Source organism: Cavia porcellus, unplaced genomic scaffold (assembly GCF_034190915.1).
Source record: "Cavia porcellus strain 051 isolate PalLab524CR breed Dunkin Hartley unplaced genomic scaffold, mCavPor4.1 scaffold_33, whole genome shotgun sequence".
Lineage (NCBI taxonomy): Eukaryota > Metazoa > Chordata > Mammalia > Rodentia > Caviidae > Cavia > Cavia porcellus.
The window spans coordinates 23,310,475-23,332,753 of record NW_026947516.1 but is presented as its reverse complement, the minus strand read 5'-3'; positions in this window follow the sequence as shown (position 1 = coordinate 23,332,753).

Sequence of the window (22,279 nt, the reverse complement as noted above, 5' to 3'; positions counted from 1 at the left end):
ATCTGGTTTTTCATGTCCATTAGTATCTGTCTTATATAGTTGGGTGCTCCTGTATTTGGTGCATATATATTGACAATTGTTAGTTCTTCCTCTTGAAGTTTTCCACTAACGAGTATGAAGTGACTTTCTTTATCTCTTTGAATCATTTTAGATTTGAAGTTCACATTGTCTGCAAAAAGAATACTTTCCCCTGCTTTTTTCTGGGTTCCTGTTACATGGAACTATTTTCAGTAGCTGTTGGAAGAATGGAACTATTTTCCATCCTTTTACTTTTTTTTTTTTTTTTTGGTCTTTTTCATTTTTTATCGGTACCAGTGATCGAACTCACGACTGCCTGCTTGCAAGGCAGGTGCTTAAGCCACTGAGCTAAATCCCCAGCCCCATCCTTTTACTTTTAATCTATGAGTTTCCTTTTGGGTCAGATGTGGTTCTTGTATACAGCATATTGTGGGATCATGTTTCTTGATTCATCCTGTCAACCTATTTCTTTTGATAGGTGAATTGAGGCCATTTACATATATGGATATCGCATATGTACTGGCTTGACTTTGCCATGTTATGTTTCAATTATTTGCTTTCTGCTTTCCCCCTTTGTTTAATTGCTTGTCCTACCTGGTAGTTTCTTTCTGTTGTTGTTCTGGGCATTGTGGTAATTTTTATCTCTAAAAGGGTTTTGGCCCAGACCGGACACTGAGGCTGAAAAAGCCTCAATTGGAACCAGGGAGCTCCTACATCCCCCGCCCCTAGAGATTTACCTGTGACTCTATCTCCCCCCACCCTTCGGAATCTTCCCCTGGCGCCAAACGTGTGCCAGTGAAATACGTGTGCATCTCTAATGGCCCTAGCGCACTACCCTAAGCTTAGGCTACTTATATACCCCCCATGCCACGTGTCTGCCAGAGAGATTGCTGGACTCCAGCGGCCGGGGGTGTCAGTTATCTCTCTCCGTGTTCTCAGAATAAAGGCCTCTTTTGTTTTATACTTAATATCTTTTGGAAATAATCCTATCAGTCTCTATCTAATATGTCTTTCAATACTCGTTCTAGCGTTTGTTTGGTGGACGTGAATTTCTTTAGTTGTTCTTTGTCATCAAAGTATCTTGTTTCTCCATTAAATTTGAATGAAAGTTTTACTGGGTACATCAGTCTGGGTTGAAAGTAATTTTTGTTCAGGGCTTGAAATACCTCACTCCAACCTCATCTTGAGTTGAGGGTTTGTGCTAAAGAGTCTACTGTGATTCTAATGGGCTTTCCTTGATAGATGAGTTGTCTCATTTTTCTGATAGCTTTTAGTATTCTGTTTTGATGCTGTATGTCTGAGATCTTTTTTTGCATTTTTTAAAATTTTGAAAGTAGTAAAATACAACAGAACAAGACATAATAAAGCCAACTGAGACCATGTAGTGAAATTGGTACAGAACTTCACAGCAGGTTACCAGGATAACAGTAATAGGTATCACAGTATATTTCATTATCTTTATAATAGTTCTTTCAATCACATATATCAAAATAAAATGAAATACAGAACATTATAGAACTTCTCAAAACAGAATATTAAATAGAGCAGTACCATTAATCAGAATAAAGCAAAACAGCAATAGAAATATTTGCCTTCAAAGAGATGGTAGAAGGAAATCTCCCTTATTTGCTATGATCAGCCTCCCAAGGGATGCTCACATTTCTGGTTTCCATTTGCTACCAAGGGGCCAAGGGAAGGGAGGTAAGGGAAGTGGGATGTTTGACTCTAGGCCGTGGACCAGTAGGTTCACTACTGCTTAACAGGGAGGCAGGCTGGTTGTTTTGGTTTCCTAGTGTCCTAAGTTCCCACATGGCGTGGATCTCAGGAGACACTGGTGGGTCTCCCCCTGGAAGGGCCACAGTCTGCCACACAGGGCCCCTTACCAGGGAGGTGAGCTGCTTGCTTGGTTTCCCACCGTTTTAAGTTCCAACATGGCTCGAATCTCAGGAGACACTGCTGGTTCTCCCCCTGGAGGGGCCATAGTCTGCCACACCACAGCCACTTACCAGGGAGGCGAGCTGCTTGCTTGGTTTTCCAGGGTCCTAAGTTCCAACATGGCATGGATCTCAGGAGACACTGGTGGGTCTCCCCCCGGAAGGGCCACAGTCTGCCACACAGGGCCCCTTACCAAAGAGGCGAACTGCCCGCTTGGTTTCCAGGTTCCTAAATTCCAACATGGCGTGGATCTCAGGAGACACTGGTGGTTCTCCCCCTGGAAGGGCTGCAGTCTGCCACACCGCAGCTGCTTACCAGGGAGGTGAACTGCTTGCTTGGTTTCCTAGGGTCCTAAGTTCCAACATGGCGTGGATCTCAGAAGACAGTGGTCATGTCTGAGATCTTAATTATTATATGTCTGGATGTAGATTAATATTGGTAGTGACTGTTTGGAGTTCTATATGCCTCATGTATGTGCATATCAGATTTTTTCCTCATGTTTGGGAAATTTTCTGGTATTACTTCTGTGAATATTTTAGTTGTCATTTGCATTGTCTCCTGTATCTTCACTGATGCCTATTAATCTTATGTTGTTGCTCTTGGCATCATCTTAAAGCTGCTGGATTCTTATTTCATGCTGGTTTGTTATTTTTAAAAGTTCTATCCTTTCATGATCACTAATTGCGATCCTGTCCTCAAGGTCCAAAATCCTATCCTCAGCTTCATTTAAATGGTTTGCCAGCCTTGAATAGAATTTTTTATTTCTTGTATGTCTCTTTGAGTTTGTTTCATGAATTCTGCTTGTTTTCTATATTGTTCATTCAAGATTCCAATCAGTTTCTCATGCTCCTGTACTTTTTTCTCTTATTTCTTCTTTAGCTGTGCTCAGCAATTCCTTTACTAAGGTTGTTATTTCTATCTTTACATAGGAGAATGCTTCTAATTTGATTTCCTCTTAGCCTCATGGAATTGTTTTTTATTTTACTCGCTATTTTTTCAGAGATTACTGGTGTGTTACTTTTGAAGTCCTCTATTTCAATGTCTCCTGTACTTGCTCCTGGTGGACTAGATGTTTGAGATTGCTTTTTCATTTTGCCATTTTCCCCTTTTGAGTTAATATTCGGTCCTTCAATCCCACTAGTGTCAACTGTTGGTAGTGTGTATCTTGGGGTCCTAATGTAAGGTTGATGTTCGTCCAATTGCTGGGTCCCTAAATGAAGAGGTGGGCCAGTCATTTGACTTCCCACTGTAGGGTCTGTTGGGTGAGTCCTATATTCTTCCTGGGCTGATCAGCCTAATAGTATTGATGTAGGTCAACTTTTAGTTCTTGCTGTTTATTTATCTTCAGGTTATTCCAGGTCACCAAATCTGTCTATAGTATTTGTGTCAGCTGAGACCTTATTGTGTCCCTATTGTGTGCTTGTGTGTCTCATAAGCCCTTTTGATTTTCTCCAAGTTGAGGGATCCCTTATTGGCACACTCCTCACCCTGCCTGATGTTTTCTGTGTGCAGGAAGGAGGCACCCACACTCTTGTCAGACTCACCAAGGTCTTACAGTTAGTTGGAAGAAGCTTTACTACTGGCCCTATTTACCCACTGTACACCTCTGTTTTAGGGGCACACTCACCACACTGCCTGGAGCCTGCTGAGACCTTCTGTTTGGGGGAGGCAGTTACTGAATCTCCCTTAAAGCTAGCACAGTTAATCTGCTGTAGTCCAAGGTTCTGGGAGAAAGGGGAGGAGCTGAAGATCAACAGCAGTATTAGGTCCAGGAGATAGGGAGTGTCCCTGAGGGGCCAGCAGATGTCCTGGGATCAGCTGTTCGCTGGGTGTGGGCCAAGGTCCCAGGGCAGCGTGGTGTTCCTTAGTGCTGGTTGGAGTCACGCAGGAAGCACGTGGCTGCACAGGCCAAGGTCCAAAGGCCGCACTATAAGTAGTCTTTTTATGTCATTTATGTTTATCACTGCTTTTTCACTGACACCTGTTATTCTTAAATTATTTTTCTTTGCATCGTCTTGCAGCCATTGAATTGTTATTTTCTGGTTTCTTGTTATTTTTAAGAGATCTTTCTTTCTGCAATTGCTAGCTGCAAACCTGTCTTCAATGTCTGAAATTTTATCTTCAGATTCTTTCAAGTAGTTTTGTCAGATTTCAGTGGAGTTTTTAATTTCCTGGATATCTCTGAATCTGTTTCATGCATTCTAAACCTTTTTATATTGTTCATTCAAGGTTTCCCTCATTTTCCTATGCTCTTCTTTTTTTAATCTGCATCTTCTTTAGATACACTCATCAATTGTTTCATTATGTTTGTCACTTCTTTTATCTGAAATATTATTTCTGATCTGATTACTTTTACAGCCTCATGCAGTTGTTTCTTTACTTCAGTTGCTATCCTTTCAGAAATTTCAAATGTGAAACTTCCAATTTATTCCGTGTTAATGTCTCCTAGACTTGTTCTGTGTGTGCTGGAAGTCTGAGATTGCCTTTTGCTAATTAGTTTTTATCTTTTCCAGGGTTCTTCTGGACAAGCCAGTTGTGGGGTTCCAGGCACTTCCCATGTTGGTTCCCCATCTGTAGTGTAGAGAAATGGGCCAGGCACCTGGGTTTCTCTGAACTCAGCTTCCCAGGCAGGTGGTACAGTGTGGGGAAGGCTTCTCTAGACATATGTGGCTATGCCAAGACTCCCCCAATCGTGGAAGGCTTGTGGGGGCTTGGCTGACCGCTTTTCCCAGCTCACACTGGCTACCAGTTCTGATGGCAGCTGGCGGGCTTGTAGGGGCATGGCTGGTTGGTTTTCCCAGCCCATACTAACTACTTGTCCGGATGGTATTGAAACTTCAATACTAAACTCCTGTCTCTCTGGGATACCAGAAGCTCCAAGGTTCTGTTCCAGTCTGGTTCATCTTTAAGAGCCTCATGCTGGATATCAATGAGTCTGATGTTTCAGTTCCTTATTTCAGGGAAATCCCCACCATCCAGGAGGAGATGTCTCCACCCACAGGAGGGTTGTGGAGTCACAATGTTTCACTTTTCTCATAGACTTTGCAGAGCAGGATACTCCACTGGGTGGTCAGACAGACTTTTTCCCTGCCTCAAAGTGATTTCTAGATTTCCTGCATGTAAAAGCAATGAGTGTCACCATGTGACATGCCTCCTGGAATGCAGAAGCAGAATGGAAGGAGTGGTGTTGCCTCAGCAAAGAGACTCTGACTGAAGCCTAAGCAAGTAAGTCCTTCAGCTCCCATTCAAATCAACTGTGTGAGGCCAGGAACTCACACCTTATTATTGAGATGTCATTTGTACTCCAGAGATCTTTGCTGCATCAGGCTGACATTGAACTTCCTTAGCCCACACTCTTGCAGAGATTTTTCTTGTGGTGTCCTGCTTCCAGTATTCCTGGCACCTGGAGCATTCTCACCCGAACCATTTCTATCAGAGTTCCCATGCAGAACATGACAGGGCATCTTCATCTTTAAAGATCAAGCAACTCTTCTCAGAAATGTAGCATGAATCAAAATTGGACCTACACTTAGAACATGTAACTGCTCCAAGAACATTAAGAATCAGTCTTCTCAACTCATTTTGACCCTCAGGGTCATTAAGTGGCTTGAGTCAGGCTGCCTGGCGGTTCCCTGTGCTGCATTCAAGACTAACTCTGTGACCTTGGGCAATTTATGGAATTTCTTGGTGTCTCATTTGCTATACTTATGGAAAGGGAAAAAAAGAACCCATCTTCTTTAAAAGATGATTTAATGGTATAATTGAAAAAAGCACTTACCACACTCAGCATAGAAAATGTTAACTACATCTTAGCAGTATGTGTATTGCACATTCTTTTTCAGTTTATTCATGTCTCTTGAATTTAATCATAGCAGAAAGTCTCCAAATCCTTATTTCTTGCAACTTTTGACTATTATCCTTTGTCAGGATTCTTTTACCATTTTCAGTTTACTTAAGAGAATATGAATAATTCATATTTGAGGATATTTTGGGCTTAGTGAAGCAAATCTCTTCAAATATAGGAATTTTGTGAGTCCTTGTGAATTTACTGTTTATCAGGATAAAATAATGAAAAATAAAAATAATGAAACAGACATAAAGCCATCTGCTAGAGGTAATTATGTATCTCCTGATTTATAAAAGCATTCAATGAATATTCTGGTTATTTGTATTTTAAAACTGATGTCCTTTTCCCCCCTAGATGTTAATTTCATTGTCATGCAGTGAAAGATAAAAGATAATGTATGAATTTTTTATTTACTAAAGAATTTTAGTTTGGAAACTAGATATAAAATACTTGCAAGATGGGAAATAGCTGCATTAGTAGAGAAATAGAAAAGCCAACTAAATACAAGGTTAAATATCCCTTATCAGAAATTCCTGATACCAGAGTCATTCAGAGTTTGGAGTTTTTTCATACTTCAAATGTTTGCAAGCATAGCCAACTAGATGAGCATGCTCAGTATGAAAATCTGAAATGCTTCAAAATCCAAAATCAGAAGGCTTTTGAATTTTGGAAATTCAGTTTATGGATATTCAACTTGTAGCATCATATATAGGAACACTAGGCTATATACAGGCAACAAAGTTTTCCTAGTGCAGTGGCATGCATGCTACAGTGGGATGTTTGCCATCCCTGCTCTGGTGAGATCTGGGAAAGGAATGAACTGGGGTGGGAGAGGGCTTGTGCTTCTTGTGACCTAAACTGGGGCTGCTGTAGATATGTAGACATCAACTGAAAGTCTGTTGTGTATTCTACTATGAGGACTCTACTATGATGGTCTGCTAAGCCTACTATATTAACATGTCACAATCTGGGAAACTTAGCAAAAGGTTGTTGTCACACAGTTCTGGATACTAGAAATCTGAGATGGAGCAGATTGCAGGCTTGGTTCCTTCTAAGACTGTGAGGGAGCATGTATTCCATGCCTCTTGCCTAGCTTCTGGTGCATTTCTGGCCCTCTTTATCCTGTAGATATATTACCCTCATCTTTACCTTGATATTCACATGGCATTCTGTCTCTGTCTCTGTTTGTCTCTGTCTCTCTTTCTCTCTTTTTGTGTTTCCAAATTCTTCCTTCTTATGTGGACGCTGCTCATATTGGAATAGGGCCCACTATACTCTAGGTGACTTCATCTCAACTGATTACATCTGCCGTGACCCAGTTTCTGAATAAGTTAACATCAGAAAACCTGGGTGTTAGGACTTCAACATATGAATTTTGTAGGAATATAATTTCCTCCTTAACATTGAATAATGGGAAAGGTACTAACTATGGCTTTACTGTTTAGCTATGCCCAGAAGCAGATTCCTATTGATTGAACCCTTCTCTCCAGATAAAGTATATATACACAATGTATTTAGTAACAATCTTTCTTGCTCCTTTCTCTAACCAAACTGGATTCTTATCTGAAGATATTCATCTTATCTACTTTGCAAAATCTCATATTAATGTACACACATCTCTCCAAGGTTTTTCTTGTCCAGGCTGCTTCGTGTGTTTCTGTTGGGACAGTTTTAGCCTTTTGATGGATGACCTAATACTCTCTAAACCACTCAATGAATGGCGACTAGAAAAAACCATTAGAAGGGAAGTCAGAAATTATGGGAGCTCTGTGTAAATGACAATACTGAAGAAGACTGAATATTTAAGTATGATTCTATCAGGTTTTTAAAGATGACATTTGCCTAGTTATTATTTTTTTGTGTACATCAGGAATAGTTTCCTAAAATCTAGTTCAAAAGCAAATCCATTCCCTCAAACAACTCAACTGTCAAAGAATAGCAAACTTGTTGGTTCTAGGTCGAACTATGGTCATTAGAGTATGTATGAAGTAGTGCTTGGAAGGGAAGAAGAAAATTCTGCTACCGTCTTGTTTAGGCTAAATGTTTGTGGCTCTGGTGTTTTGATGATCACAAATACCATTGTAGCATTAATTCGATGCCAACAAATAGCTTAGTTTACACAGTGTTCCTCACTGCTGGATATTTGCTGTATTCAAAGTGTAAATGGTAACTGAACCCAGCTTTGGGCCTAATGCAGCTGTTCAAGAGTTATATTTCAGTGTTTGTGTGAGCTACATTCATAATACACTTTGTAAGAGCTTAATATAAGTTCTTGGAGCTCAGATATGCCTCTGTGGCTATTAAAAGCAGTTAGAACTTTTGGATTTAAGGTGAGGTTGCTTGGCAATAATGAAACAGAGTAAAACAAGTCACTAACACAAAGCAATTATTTCTTCTATGAGACAGTTTGTCAAATTTAAGGAAAAAAGCTTTTATTTAAAAAAGCTGGAAAAAATAAGTTATCACATTGCGTAATACATTTTTTCATTTATGAATGAAAGCAAAATTTTATTTCCAATACCTTAGTAAAATAAAAAATGATAAACTATAATTATAATTCTGTACTATTTTACTGTTAGATGAGTTGAAGATATGGTATCCTGTGTCTTTCATAAGATTATAAGGAAATTTTTGAATAAAGGTGGTCTTTTTCACATGTGAAAACATATTCATTTTCTACAGACAAAATAAAGAAGATTCAGGACAACTGAGTGACCTGGAGAACATTTGATGCTATCAGAGTAAGGCAATCTCTTACTGTAAAGAGAAGATAGTAAGTATTCCAGTCTTTGTAGGTCATACCATTTATATAGGGGGAAAGTAACCATAGGAAATAGGTAAGTGAATGGGATGACTATGAACCAATAAATCTTTATTTAAAAACACAGGCAGCAGGCTACAGTTTACAAGCCCTGCTATGTATTGTTAGGGAGATAATTATGATCAAGGCATAAATATAGAATTGGTGCTTTTTTATGTTTTAATATTTTCCATATATTTTTTCATTAAATCATTTTAGATTTCACCTCTTTTCCCACTATTGAGGGGGAAAGTTTTAATGTAAAAGAGCCATTGTAAAAGAGCCTCTACCAAATTGTAATTCCTTGAAGAAATGTTTCATATCTTATTCACCAGTATCCGGCAGTATTATTGAATTGAATCAGTGCATTTCCTATAGGTTCAATTCTTACCTACCCTACTCTCATTGCCTCAGTGATGCATTTTGTCCTTCCCAGCATAGCAGCAATTCCCTTCACCCTTGTACAACTTTGGAATCTTCCATATTTATACTGAATACATATACATATGACCAAAGATATTTTAACTGACATCAAAATTAGGATGAAAATGACTTTCCCCTTTTGTGTCTAATTGGTATATGACTATTAACCTTGCTGAGCATCACCTGACATTTTCTATATGGCAGATCCAATGGACAAAGAAGGAAGAGGCAGAAAATTAGTCATTTCTCTATTCTCCTTGCTCTAGAAGAAAGACAAGATTTTTTTTTTGGTCAAGGGAATGAGAATGGCTTTAAAGCATGAGATACCAGTGAGAACTTTCTTACCAAGTTGGAACTGATGCTGTTCCTTATTCTCAGTCATTTACTCTTAAGCAGGAGCTATGTAAGTTTGCTAAATTGTATCTGAATGCATCAACTAAGCTAGAAGATAAATTTTCAACAATTTCTCCATGGTCTCATTAAGTTTCCCTACTTTTTGTCTGTGTACTTTATAATCAATTGATAGACATGGCCGCACTCTGTTATGACTTTTTCTGAGTGTTGTTTTTACTACTAATTTTAATATACTGTAATTTAAATCTTGATTTTGCTCCTATCTCTGAGTTACTTAGAATACGTTAGAGTTTTCCTAAACATTCTATTTTTTTTCTGTTTGATTTTAATTTATAGTTTTTTAATATTTGGGTCAGAAACTGTGGAATATAAAACTTCCTTTTGTTGAGAGGTAATATTTATACTTTTTAAAACATTCTAGTATTTTGATACATGTATACAATATGTAATAATCAGATCAGGGTAATAAACACCTTCATCTCTTTAAACATTGCTCATTTTTATGTGCTGGGAATTTCATACTCTTTCCTAGTTGATTTGAAATATACCATAGATTATTTTAACCAATAGCTGCCTTACTGTGCTATACAAAAAATAGAATATTTGTTCTCTGTATTTTGTTGTCTTTTATTGAACTTCTTTCTATCACTCACTCTCCCTACTATCTTTCCCAATCCTTAGTGACAATATTCTTCTATGAGGTCAACATATTAGTTTTCACAAATGAGTGAGAACACGTGGTGTTTGTGTCCAGATTATTTCACGTAACATAATGACCTCTAGTTCTGTATTGCTGTGACTTATAGGATTTTATGCTTCTTATGTCAGGATTCCAGTTTGTTTATATGCCACAATTCTTTATCCATTTATCCACTGATGAACATCTAAAATGTCCCTTCCTCAAAGTCTCATGTATTTGGAAGGTGACTGGATCATGGGGGCAATATACTTATCAGTGGGTTAGTCAGTTGACTAGTTCATAGCTGACTGTGCTGCTCAGAGGCAGGGCTATGTTGGAAGAGGTGGGTTACTGGGGGCATGACCTGGGAATATGTGTTTTTGTTCATAGCTTATTTCCTCTCTGCTTTTTGGCTGCCAAGTTGACATCAGCCTTCCTTAGCAAGGCCCTTCCTCCGTGCTGTTTTGGGATTGTAGCTAGCTAACCATGGACTGAATCTACTGAAACTATGAGCCAAAAATAAACTTCTCTTTTAAATTATGGGTGTCAGGTCTTTTGTCCCAGAAATAGTAAAGCTGACAAAAATATAAAATTGGTACTAGTAGTAGGGCTCTTCCTATGTCTATACCTGACCATGTCATTAAGAAGCCTTTGAAACTGGTCTGTTGGAGGGGTTTGGGAAGGTTCAGAGAGATGTGGGTTAGTAAAATCCTAGAATTCCATAAGCAGAGCTTGCTGAACAATTCTGTTTTAGATCTCAGAAGACCAGAATGCACATAGGAATTCAGACAATAAAGATCAGGCTCATAAACTTTCAGGTGGAAATGAGGACTGTTTTGGAAACTGGATTAGAAGCCATACAAGTTTCATTCTAGCAAAACATGTCTCTAAGTTTTGTCTGTGTCCTAAGATGATATGTGAGGCTAAATTTAAATGGAGAAACTAACTGATCTGGTGGAAGAAATTTCAGTGCAGCCAAATATTCAGTCTGTGGCATGCATACTGATGGCTACTTTTAGCCAAATTTATGGTGAAAATCAGGATCAAAGAGCAGAGAAGTTTTCAGTCTCACTGGAGGCAAGCACCAGCAAAACTGAGGCTAAAAAGGGCATGGTTGATAGAGAGATTAGCATTTTTAAAAAAGCTAAGTACTTTGCATGAAGACCTCAGGAAAAGTGGCCTAAGGGTATTTCAGGAATTGGCCAGACTACATCTATCTCAGGTTCAAAAATATAAAAGTGTAAACCTTTCATTTGAGAAGAGAACTCCTGAGTCCCCTGCTTTAGAAGCATTGCCTAGGGAATTGGTTCTCTTGGGGAATTGTTTCCCCAAGATCAATTATTGAGATATTCTAAAGTCCCTGTGGGGGACCTTGTCATCATCCACATGGTGCTGGTTTTTCATGCATGCAGAATATGAGAGTTGTGGGATCACAGATATTTCCACCTAGATTTCAGAGGGCCTGGGATGCCAAGCAGTGTGCCCCCAGTGTGCAGTGGGTAAGTTGTGAATGAAGTTGAAAGTGCAGTGGAGACTCCAGGAAGTTGGAAATGCAAGGAACATAAAATATTTGCCAAGGAAAGCTTCAGGGAGTTAAATCAGTTCAAAATCCATATGGGTTGCAACTGGCAAGGCCATAGGGGCAAGGTTGCCTAAACTCTTTGGAATTTATATCTCACTTTAGCCTCCCATACATGCTGGACATGAATGTACAACACTTAATGTTTGTGCTGTGGAGTTTTGTTCTTGAATTGATCCCATTTCTTTCTTTCCTCTTATTTCTCCCTCTTGGAAAAGGAATGTTTATTTTATGTCATTTTATGTTGGAAATGTTGATTTTCTTTTTGATTTTTACAACTAAAAGATTCACAATTAAAGACTTTTCTTTGAGTCTCAGAGGAGACTTTGAATTTGGACATTGTAGCAATGTTGAAACTGTTAAGACATTTATACTTAGGAATGGATTAAATACATTTTTCATAATGAGATGGGTATAAATTCTTTGTGGGCCAGGAGTGAAATGTTATGGTTTAGATCTAAAATGTCTCTCTAAAGTCTCATGTGTTTGAAAGGTTTTTGGATAATAGGAGCACTATCCTTGTCAATGGATTAGGCTATTGAAGATTTTATAGCTGACCTGATATTTGAAGGTGAGCTGTGGTTGAAAATGTTAGTTCACTGGGGATGTAACTTGGAAGCATCTACAGTATTGTTTTCCTTTAAATTGAAGATGTTGAGTATTTTGGGAAAGCCAACCAGTATAGTACAAGCATCTAGGTTAAAATCACATTTTAGTGATTGTGACTAGTGCTGCAATCAACACAAGAGAGTAAGTATCTCAATGGTATGATTTCATATCTTTTGCACATATATACAGTAGTGGATTTACTGCATCAAAAATGGTAGTTCTATTTTAGGTTTTATTTGAGTATCTTCATGGCATTATCTATAATGGCTATACTAATTTACCTTTCCACCAAAGTGTATAAGAATCCTTCAAATCTTTACCAGCATTTGTTATTTTTATCTTTTTAATGATATTCATTCTAATTGGGGTGAGCTGGTAACTCATTTTATTTTTATTCACATTTCTCTGATGGCTAGCAAAACTGAGCATTTTCATATACTTGCTAGCTGTTTGTAATACTTCTTTTATTATTCTTAAACCTACTTTAAACTGGATTATTTATATTTTGGTGTTCAATCTTTGAGTTCCTTATACATTCTGGTTATTAAATCCTTGTCAGATGAATAGTTTGCAAATATTTTTTCTCTTCTTTATCTGTCTATTAATTCTGTTGATTATTTTAATATAGAATTTCTAAATTTGAAAATTTGAGGCTTTTTGTTAATGTAGTACCTTAAACCTCTTGAAAATATTTCATGGCTGTAAAAATGAATGTTGAGTTTAAATATATGTGCCTATGTCTACATAAGAACATATATTAATACACATGTATAGCATAATGTATAATGTTCTGCATGTATACATACATAATATCATGTATAATTATGCATCTATATAGTTAATCAAGCTTAACAACTGTAATATTGAAATTTTTTTTATTTAAGGAGAAAAAGAAAAAAAACAGAAAAAGGGTACAAGTAATACAAAATCTAGAAAATAAACAGTAAGAAATCACTAGTTAATAGATTACATATTCTCATCTTAGAAATAGTAGTTCAAGTTACAAAATTGAAGCATATAAAGTGGACTTTCAAACAGTGAAACTGCAAACAGTTTTGTTCAGTATTGAAATTTTTATATCTATTTGTAGCTCAATATTTTTCTAATTTGAAGATAAATGGTTTGTCAAAAAAATTTCTTGTATTATTAAATAATATCTTGTAGGAGGGCATGGATTTGGTTTGGGCACAGCATTGGACCCAACAGAGCAAATCAATACAGAATTGAATCACAATAACTGAGTGTTGACTGGTTGATTGCATAAAACCCTGTAGTCAACTAATTTAGCTAAAAACAATTAACTAGTTAAGCTGAATCCAATTTACTCATTAATTTACTAGGCTGTAAGCAGTGAAGTGTTTTCTTTTTCTATTTTGCACTTGTGTTTTTCTATAAATATTGTCAAGAGAAGCTGTTGGTTGGAGTTTTCAGAACCTTTGGGAGTTATCTGATTCTCAGATTGTTTTGATTTTGCTCAAGTAAACTAAATTAAATTGGTCTAAGGATTTTTTTTCTGGTAGCAGGATTTATAACAGTCTCTGAACTATATATTTTGACAACTTGTCAGTATTTAGAGATTTATGATTGATGTATTTTGTGGCTTGCATTCTTATAAAAATATGTACTCAATTTAGAAATATTCTAAATTTTTCTCTGTAATAACTGAATTAAAGAGGATATAAAACTGAGTGCAGCTTTGACAAGTGTCACCTCTTTTCTGTCTCATCAATTTTTCCCTTTCTTGGTGGTCATTCCAACCTTAGTCCTCAAAGACAAGAGGCTATCTTTTGTCTTAAAACAAAATTTCCAAACCTGCATGGTGGTCCATAACTGTAATCCCAGCGTTTGGGAGGCTGAGGCAGGAGGATCTTTGCAAGTTAAAGACCAGCCTGGGCTATACAAAGAGCTCAAGACCAGCCTGAACTGTGTAGTGAGACCGTGTCTCAAAACAGAACAAACAAAACTTTCTTTGTCCACTTCCAGCCACTTCCCCATTTCTCCATCACTCTAAGAATTAATTACCTTCGCAATCTTGTCTTCATAATTCTCTATCATATCTTTGAGTCAGATTGTACCTGCTTACCATCAAGATCAAAACTGCTGTCTACCTTGCCAAAACCAACAGTTAATTTCTCACTGATGACTTTGCAGTATATGAGTTGATGGATGATGAGTTGATGCTTTCTTGAAAACTTTCATTTGGGTTCTTGTACCTATCTCCTCTCCCCAATACACTTAACATAAAATTTACCATCTTAACCATTTTCATGGTGCAATTAATGATGTATATGCACTTGGTTTTGAACCATTTTTCCCCACCAGTTTACAAAACTCAAGCTCTGTAGCTATGAAATGCTAATTCCCCTACCTCTCTCCTCAGTCTCTGCCTGACTTCTAAATGTTTTTCTCTAAGCCTCAGCCCAGGATCACATCTCTGATTTAGTTCTCCTCCTTCTTCACTGATTTATCTTATCTGAAGACCTGTTTTTAAATTCCATAATGGTGACCTCCAAATTTGGATCATAGTCTGGACTTATTCCTTGAACTCTGTAATGGGTTATCCATCTTCTTTCATGCTTCCATTTGCAGACCTAATAGTCATCACAGAATTAATATTATCCAAACCAGATTTTGTTTTCTACCTCCAAATATGCTCTCCTACTGTTTCCCACCCCAGCGATCCCCACCTCATCATTCACTGACTTGCTCAGAGCTAGAGTTGGGATTTCTTCCTAGTATATAAATCTAAGAGAAGAGGAATTCCTGTTTTATCTGCTGAGGTATCTCTGGTGCCTAGAATGTACCTGACATATGGGCGGTTCTCATAATCTAATTTTGTCAATATCTTTCCTTTCACTCTTTGGCTTGCTGCACTGAAGTCTCTTCCTTCATATGATGAACTCACAACATTGTGTCTGCAACATGCTTTAAATTTGGCTTGCATTCCGTTTTTCTCTCAGGTGGATTGAATTGCTGTGCTGGTCCTTATTTTTTGTCTGCTCCTGACTGCATTGTGTGTTTGCTTCTCACACCTTAGCTTTCTTTGGGCGATCTGCCCTAGAGTTCTTGGAGTTGGTAAGGGGAGTCAGAAGCACTGGGAATTTATTCCTTGGGATTCCCTTAACCAGTGGCTGATGGACATAAATATGACATTCTCCACTCTTTTCTTTGAGTTGGGACAACTCTGGTATAACTTACACTGCAGACCTCTCCTGTGTGGTCACACAGAATATACATTCTGTGGCACTTGAAAGTGTACCCTGGTTCCCCAGTTTCTCCTGGACATACTTTCTTAATGGATCACTTGTATACAAATCTGCATTGCCATATCTGCTTTGGGGAACCCAACCTAAGGCATGTGTTATTTCGAACCAGAAATCCAGCAAAGCAGTCCTGTTGCTGACAGAGCAGCCATCACTGAGACCACTGTTTCCAATCTCAGCTGCAATCTCACCACTGATGATCAGTCCTTTCAACTCTGGCCTGTTCGTTATACTTGATTTCCTTTTTCCAGACATTTAGTAAGTTGAGGCAGGCCATCAGGTGGCCTAGTACCTTCCTGTTCCCCTTCCCTCAGGAGCACAGATCCTATGTTCATCTTCTCTATGGTTATTGTAACAACCATCTGAGACAACCCATTTATAATGAATGAAGGTCTGTTTGGGCTCATGGTTTTGGAGATTTTCATCACATGGTCACTTGGCCCTCTTGCTTCTGGGTTTGGAGATTTTCATCACATGGTCACTTGGCCCTCTTGCTTCTGGGTTTATTGCAGGGCAGCATATCATAGAAGAAAACGTGATGGAACATGCTGTCCACCTTGCTGTGGCCAGGAAGGAGAGGAGAGGGTGAAGAAATGCCAGTGTCCCACAGTCCCTTCTGAGGGCTTTACCCCTCCAAAAAGCCAACTTCACATTTTAAGGGGCTCATTCCCTCCCACTAGTATCAAGTATATGTTTAACACATGGTCCTTGGGGGAACATTTCAGATTCGAACTGTTTCAAGTCATTTTACAAACTCTTTGCCATGAATCTTTTTACCTTACCTCCTTTTCAGGCAAGCATGTCTGTTTCTCCCTCTAGAGACTAATTTCATCTTCTTATGTGAATCTTGCCAATACTTACTTTGGCTTATAATCATGTTTATTGCTCAGAATGAAATAAGATATAGTAAAAAAGTCACCATATTGGATACAGTATTTCTAAGGCCATGTGCCATCCTTTTATTTTATTCTTTTTTTTTTTTTTTTGGTCTTTTTCGTTTTTTATCGGTACCAGGGATCGAACTCACGACCGCACACTTGCAAGGCAGGCGCTTATGCCGCTGAGCTAAATCCCCAGCCCCCTTTTATTTTATTCTTAACCAAAAGTTTTAGAAAAGATGGATCCGCTTTGGTTTTAGTTTATTATATCGTGAGAGATATGGATCTAGCTTTCAGTTTTCCCAGAACCACTTCTTAAAGAGGTTATCTTTCCTCCAGTGTATGTGTTTTGTCCCTTTGTCAAAGATCAGATGGTGGAATGTGCCTGGGGTTGATTTTGCATCCTCTATTCTATTCCATTGATCCACATGTCTGTTTTTTTCCAGTACCATGTTGTTTTTATTATTATAGCTTTGTAATATAACTTCAGATTTGTGATTGTAATGCCTCCTGTTTTTCTCTACCTGCCCAAAATTACTTTTCCTATACTGGGTCTCTTCTGATTCCACATTATTTTTAGGATTTCTTTTTCCCTAAAGAAGGATAAAGTTGGGTCATTTGTAGAATGTTAAGTGAAATAAATCAGATACATGTGCTTAAGCATTGCATGGCTTATCTTATATGAGAAATCCAAAATATAAATAAAGAGTAAAATAAAAAATAAGAGCAGGGCCAGGAATATTGCTCAGCAGCACAAGCACTTGCCTGGCAAGCACAAGGTTCTGAGTTCAAGACCCAGTACAAAAAAAAAAGATAAGTGCAAAACAGGAGATAGATCTTTTTGCAAACAAAAGAGAACCAAGAAATGGAGGGAAGGGGAAGGGAAGGGAGAAGAAGGCGATGAAAAATAGAATTAAGATGTGTCGTGTACCTGTACCAACTCCCATGATGAAATGTAATCATTATGTACTGTAAGCATGTACAAATTTGAAAAAAAAATTGCAAGAAAAAGAAAAGATGGATCCACTTTCTGCTTCAACCACTCATTTATGCCACAGCCTATAGTGGCCTAGTTTTTATTTTTATTGTTTTTTGAGACAGTCTCATATGTAGTTCAGGCTGGCATTGAATTCATTATATAGCCCAGGCTGACCTCATATTTATAGCAATCTTCCTGCGTCAGCCTCCCAAATGCAAGGATCACAAGCATGCACCACCACACCAGGTGCGACCCAGGTTTTAAACAGCCCAGAAAGTCTATTGAAATGTTTTTCTCATTGATCAGCCAAAGCTTTTTAACTTTTCATGCCTCTAATGATATAGGAGAAACCAACTTCAACTTAGATTCAGTTTTTCCTACTATACATTATCAATATGAATCACTTCTGTGACCTCAAACTGTGTGAGGATTTTTCCTTATCAGAAAGCAAGAAATTCTGCAGTGGACACCAGCTTGGTTTCTATAATCCAAGTAATTCTGACTCTATTTACTTGGAGATAATATCAAATCTCAAAAGTTGAGGACTTGGTCCCAGCATGGCCTCCACCCACTTAGATGCCAGTTGAAAACCTCAGGTTGTTTTAATCTGTGCTTTTGATTTATTGGTTAAAAATCGCAATTTCCAATGCTCTCTCCTCAAATATAATTAATTTGCTTGAGTGGCTCACACAACTCATGGAAACATGTTTTTAAAATTTGGTACCAAGAATCAAACTCACAACTTTGCACTTGCCAGGCAGGTGCTGTGCCACTGAGCTATATCCCCCTACTCTAGGGAAACATATTGACTTGGTTGTAATAAGGGATATTATGAAGGAAGCAGATGAAGAGTGTGGCATGGAGTGAGGTAAAGGATAAGGGCTGGGGAGCTGCGAAGCCTTCTCTGAGCACAGTGTCTTTTGGGAACCTCCATGCGTTCAGCTAGTAGGAAGCGCTCCATGTCCTGTCCTTTTGACATTTTATGGAGACTTCAAAGTACAAGCACAATTCATACAAGATTGAGTGGTGAGACTCAGTAGAACCTGTCTGTTTAAATTTTTGTTGTCTACTCTGTACAGCAGTTCCCTCTTCAGAGTATGGGGCAGTACTCCACTGGAATGAGAAAGGTCTTATGACCTATTGTAAGAAAAGGTGGATAAGAGTTAATAGTTAGGACCTATGGGCCAAAACCAAGATCATAAATCCTAACATAATGCCCCACCTTAAGAGCTTGCTGTGTGCCAGGCCTGATATCAAATATTTAGGATATGTACTTCATTGTCACTGCTGTGGTCGGTCACTCCTTCTCCAGTTCCTTTAAATTTCATGATCCAAGTCTGAAACTTAATGGATACCCACCATTTCTTTTTTCCATCCTACCATATCCAATCCATTAGCAAAGAGATTTTTGACTCTATTATTAAACAAAGTCAATGCTTCTTTTTTCTTATTCTCTCTCTCTTTTTTGTTTTGTTTTGTTTTGAGATAGAGTCTTGCTATGTAGCCCAGGCTGGCCTCAAACTCATGGTGATCCTCCTGCCTCAGCCTCCCCAGTACTGGGATTACAGGTGTGCACGACCACATCCATCTTAATTCTCTTCTTTGATCAGGACACCACCACCTATAGCCTTGTCATTATTTTTACCTTTTCCCTCCTCATTCTAGCATAATACATTGTTTATATAGCAACAGTAGTGAGCTCATTAGAGCACAAGCCAGGTAAACTGCTTAAAACGTTTTAAGGTCTCCGTTGCACTTAGAATAAAGCAAGTACATATTGCCAAAATGGCCTACAAAAACCCTGGCAGCCTCTGCTTATCTTTTTCATCTTATTTCATGACATTCTCCTGTATAATTAAGCCATAGTGTATTTCTTTGAGTTTTGAGATCATACATTATTTTCTGTCTCAGGGTATTTGCACACGCTGCCACTTCTGTCTGGAATTTTCTTAAATTCCTTCTCACCCTATCAATCTCAGTTATTGGAGAGATGTTTCTTCCTTTCATTTTTTCCCAAATAATTTAATAGGATTTATAATTATATTGTTTTATTTATTTACTGGGCTTTGTCTGCCCTCTCCCTCCTTGATAAGCTCTCAGGAAGGGAGACATAGTCGATCTAATTCATTGTTTTCTCCGCAGGGACAATGGGGATGGAACAGTTCTGACAGTCTAATAGATGCTCAGTGCATTCAGCTCCAACATTTTTTTCTCTATGAAGCTATAAACCCCAGAGGAGAGTTAGGGTACCTTCCTCTGGAGTCCCCAGTGAAAAAGTAGTTTCTTTTTCCATGGCACATAAAACTAACAGCTATGATATTATTTACTTGTCTTTGCCACTAGACTGTGGTGAGTAGGCTCATAGAACACAAATCTATCTCTTACTCATTTTTAAATGCTTAGCATATAGCACTGTGCTTGAACTACAGTAGACCCATGGTAAAATATGTGGTGAGTGAAATGCTAGTCTCATGGGAAAAGGTAGCTTAGGTAAGGCCAGGGAATGACTGAGAGGTGGGTGACAGAAATTTCTACAAAGACAGAGGAGCAAAAAGCATGTTTTTGGAGATGGAAGTTGGAATTCTCTCAGAGGCTAGATGGCTCCTTTACTTTGGAAGCAAGTATGTTGGGGGGAAGAGTATTGAAATATAGAAAAGTGAAACAAAGTCTCCTGTTTGAAATGGGAGTTTGGAGACATGGAGATGATAAACATAAAAGGGTTTTTTTCTGTGTGCACCACACATAGGTTCTGTAAACACACACACACACACACACACACACACGCACACACCGATCTGTTCTGTATGTGGCAACTTGTGAACATAAGTTAAATTCTAATGAAACAGATGTCCATGTGGCCAATACAGCAGGGCATAGAATGAAGGACAAAGGAGAGAAGCGATTTGATTCATGTAGTCACAGAGTGCATACAGCTTTGACTGTTTGTTTTGGACCTTGCCCTATCTTCGTATCCCAAATTTTTAATTAATTTCTACTGAATTATAATCTTCTGTTAGTTGTACTCCTGGGAATAAAATGATGGACCTGGATGTACACTTGTGACAAGGGAGAAGAATAGTTTGGGAGAAGCTGACTTCAATCTGTTAGGAACAATGGCACAGAGCCAGGCCATTAGTAAGGAGCCACTGGACTGATTTCTGTCACATGAGCCTTAATCCCTAGGGATTCTGAAAAATATTTGGGAATTGATGCCTGCCAAAACGTACGACATGGGCTTCCTGTGGTCAAGGGAGATGGGCTGCCAGGGCAATTAGACAAGGATGGAAAGAAGGAAAAAGTAAAAGTCTTCCATTTGGAAGAAAGTAAGACTGTATTTATTCAAATATGATATACTCTTAAAAACAGGTCTAAAGATTATGGTAACCATTGTTGATTACCTTGTATTCTTTTTTTTACATCATGTACTATGTCCATCCTTTGTTTTGACTGACTGCTTTGTTTTGTCATATTTGCTTGTATTCTCTTTCAAAAAAAAGTAATAAGAACTATGGGAGTAATGAAACCCAAAATGTATAAATTTTGTTGTAAAAAAGAGAGGAAAAAAAGTGCTCTAAAGGATACAACTGCAAGTGTGTTTAGGTGTGTAAGATAGATGACCATATTACTAAGTTTTTGTTGGCTCATTGAACACAACTGTTTGCAGTCTCACTGTTTGAATGTCCACTTTGTATGCTTTAATCCTGTAACTTGAACAACTATTTCTAAGATGACAATATGTAATCTATTAACTAGTGATTTCTTACTGTTTATTTTTTTTGAAATTCTGTATTACTTGTACCCTTATACTGTTTTGGTTTTTGTTCCTTTAAATAACATTAAAAAAAAACAGGCCTAAAGAATCTCCCAAAAAACAATAATAAACTATTAGAGTTTAATGAGGTTGTGATGTATAAGATCAAGATACAAAAACATCAGTTTTACTCACATAATAATGCACAATCCACAAATGAAATTAAGATAGTATTCCATTTATATTATCAAAAAGAATAAAATACTTAAGAACAAATTTAACAAAAGGAGTGCTTTTGTACACTGAAAACTATGAAAATATAAACATTATTGAAATAAAATTCAAGAAAACATAAGTAAATGGAACATAAATATCGATGCATTGTAAGATTTTTTTAAGATGACAATGTTATCTAAATCAGTCTGCAGATTCAATGCAAAGCATTTCAAAAGTCCCAGCTTGTTTTACTGATGAAATTGATAAGATGGCCCCAAATTTCACATGGAAATGCAAGAAACTTAGAATAGCCAAAACTAGCTTGAAGAAGAAGCATTTTGGGTTATTTGGAGACAATGTTTAATCTTTTGAGGCACTTCCAGATTCATTTCCAAAGTACCTTTACCATTGTCCTTTCCTACCACATCTTTTCTAAAACTTGTCATCATCTGTCTTTATTATAATCACTGATACCCACACTTTGGGTCACACCTTCAAAGTGACATGGCGGTATACAAATTGTGCAACTTAGGACACATTTTTAAAGCCATATTATTTAGCTATAATCACAGTTAAAAATCTGGGGCACAAAAAATAAACCAGCTGTGTAATAACTGAGCAACATACTTACCCCACCCAGTGGGGTGAAGGAGCTATGCTGATAGGTTGAGGGTTCTATGCTGGAGCCAAGAGGTCACACTCAAAACAAAGGCCAGGGCTATCCTGAAAAGCACCACAGCCATCCTCAGCGACACAGAGGCCACAAGCTCCTCTGAAGATAAGCACAGTGGAGTACCTGCCAGGAAGCCAGTGTGATGAGTTCATCCTGGAGACTAAGCGGCACATGTCTTCCCCTCTGGAGCCAGGAAGCAATACTCAATGTGAGGACCAGAGCTTCTCCAGGAGATTTAACAGCTCAAACAGCAACACGTAGGAGAACCCACAACG